The sequence below is a fragment of the Populus euphratica genome, unplaced genomic scaffold, assembly GCF_000495115.2.
Source record: "Populus euphratica unplaced genomic scaffold, PopEup_1.0 scaffold1664.1, whole genome shotgun sequence".
In the NCBI taxonomy this organism is placed as follows: Eukaryota; Viridiplantae; Streptophyta; class Magnoliopsida; order Malpighiales; family Salicaceae; genus Populus; species Populus euphratica.
In genome coordinates, this window is record NW_011501509.1 from 33,976 (window position 1) to 36,865 (window position 2,890).

Here is a 2,890-nt window from a genome sequence, read left to right on the forward strand (position 1 = left end):
CTGAACTTTAGCCTATAAAAGGAGGAATTTGCCATTCATTTAAGCATCTTGTTTTCATATCAAGATTATGTTCTTGCTCTCTTTTTTTTTATATTTTTGTAATGCTTAAGTTTTGTTTTCATTAATCTCTTGTTCATGCGTTTCATTTCTTTTACTATACTTAGTTAACTTATATCATGTTTATGTTCTTATATTGTTTCTTTAAGTTTTTCTCCTTCATAATGTCTAGCTAAGTTAATTATATCAAGGTGAAAATGTTTCACTAATGGTGTTAGGATAATTATAATATAAACTCAATATGGACTTCAATGCTTATATCCCAAACAACTTGCTATTAACATGTCTTATCATTTTTATCTTATTAATTCTTAATACCTTACTTGTTAAATGGTTAATCTAGATTTGTGTTATATAACACTTGGTACATCAAATACTTGATCTTCATAGTCTTCGATCGACATCATTATTATGAGAGCAACTTGATTTGTTGTCAACATAAGTTAGCATCATAAATACTTGATAAAATTTATAAGTATGGTGTTATGTAAATAAGATGATTAATATCATCATGTTGATAATTAATAAAGAGTTTATACCTTACTTATCTCTAATAACATTAGTATATCCTCTAATCTTGACATTTGTTTTTATCATTGTATAATCTTCACATTAATCTTACATCTCAAAGTCCTATTTAACTCATCTTCACCACCATCATTATTGTTGTTGTTGTTATTCTTATTATTATTCTTATTATTATTCTTATTATGTAGTTAATTTTTCTATGGTTCGACCCTGGTCTTGCCGGGTTATTTATTATTTTGACACTCTTACACTTAGGATAAGACATCAACTCTTTGATCGTGTTAAGTTTTTATCGCCGTTACCGAGGAGATAAATTCTTGTATAAATTATAATATTTATTTTATTTTCACTTTTTTTTGTATTTTACTTTTGTTTTGTTTCTTTTTTTTTCTTCCTCCTTTTTTTTTCTTCCTACACATGCATGAGAGTTTGGACACGTACATTAAGTGGTAGAATTTGTAGGGTATCTTCATCACTTTTAGAAAAATGATCAAAGAAGATAACCAGTAACTTCATAATGAAAATAATGAGAATAATCGAGTTAGAACACTTAGAGACCATATGAATCCTACAAGAACAAGTGCACCCTCATGCATAATTTTCCCTCTTATTGCATCTTATTTTAATTTTAAGCCAGACATTATTCAACTTTTATCTTCTTTTTATAGCTTAAATTTAGCAAATCTATACTTGCATATGAAAGAATTTGAAGAAGTCTATAACACCTATAATGACTTAAATTGTAGCATGAACACCATCAGATTAAAGCTTTTTTCTTTTTCATTAAAAGTTAAAGCTAAAACATGGCTACAAAATCTTAGGTTAGGATCCATTCATGTTTGGGATGAAATGCAACAATAATTTTTAAAGAAATGTTTTTCATCTCACAAAACAAACTTTTTCGAAAGACAAATCATCACTTTCACTAAAAAACTAGGAGAAATATTTTTCCAATATTAGGATAGCTATCAGGACTTGCTTAATACTTGCCCTCATCATGGTTTTGAAACATGGAGATTTGTTTCATATTTTTATGAAGGGTTAACACCTAAAGATAGACAAATGGTGGAATTGATGTGCAATGTAACTTTTGAAAATAAAGACCTTGATGAAGCAATGGAGTATCTAGACCTGCTAGCTGAAAATGCTCAAAATTAGGACACTATAGGTACTTATAAGGCACCAAGTAAGACTCAACCTCATATATCTAGTGGAGGTATGCACAACCTTAGAAAAGATTATGACCTCCAAGCTAAATTTGCATCTTTAGCTAGAAAAGTTGAGGTATTAGAATTAAAAAAGAGTGGTTAATTAAAATCTGCTTAAGACATTGTGTGTCAAATTTGTGAAACCAATGAACATTCAACCAATGATTGTCCAACTTTGCCTTCTTTTAAGGAATGTCTCCATTAACAAGCCTATGCTTTAAATAGTTTCCAAAGGCCCAATTATAACCCATACTCACAGACATACAACACTAATTGGAGAAATCATCCAAATTTCAGTTGGAAGAGTGGTAACAACAATGCATAAACTTCATAGCCACCATTTCAAGCAAACTATAATTTTTAAATTTCTCATGGATATGCATCTCTTTATGCTCCACCTCCTAGAAGAAATCTTGAGGAAACATTGCATGCGTTCATTGAAAAGCAGGAGACAATCAACACTCAAAATATTCAAACCATGACATATCTAAAAGATGCTCTTGTAAAATTCACATCTACTTTCAGCTTTTAAGAGAAAGGTAAGTTTCTGCCTCATCCATAGTAAAATCCTAAGGGGCAATACAATGCTAATGCAAGTAGTTCCGCAAACCATCACATGGATCAAGTCAAATCAGTCATCACTTTTTGTAGTGGTAAGGTTATTGAAAAACCCACTCTTGAACCTTATGAGAAAGATGATGAGTTAATCTCCGAGGGTAAAGAAGGGGTTGAAGCTAAACATTGCAAAGAAAAAACTGATTCCCCGCTAGCACTTCTATTTCCACATGCCATGACCAAACAAAGAAAAGTTAATCACAACTCTGAAATCTTTGAAACTTTCAAACAGGTAAGCATCAATATACCTTTGTTGGGTACTATTAAATAAGTACCTTCTTATGCTAAATTTTTAAAAGATCTGTGCACCGTGAAGAGAAAACTGAATGTGAAAAAGAAAGTTTTTTTAGCTGAACAAGTAAGTATCATTCTTCATAACAATAATGCTTTGAAATATAAAGACCTTGGTTGTCTTACAATTTCATGCTTTATTGGAGAACATAAAATTAAAAGAGCTTTACTTGATCTCGGAGCTAGTGTGA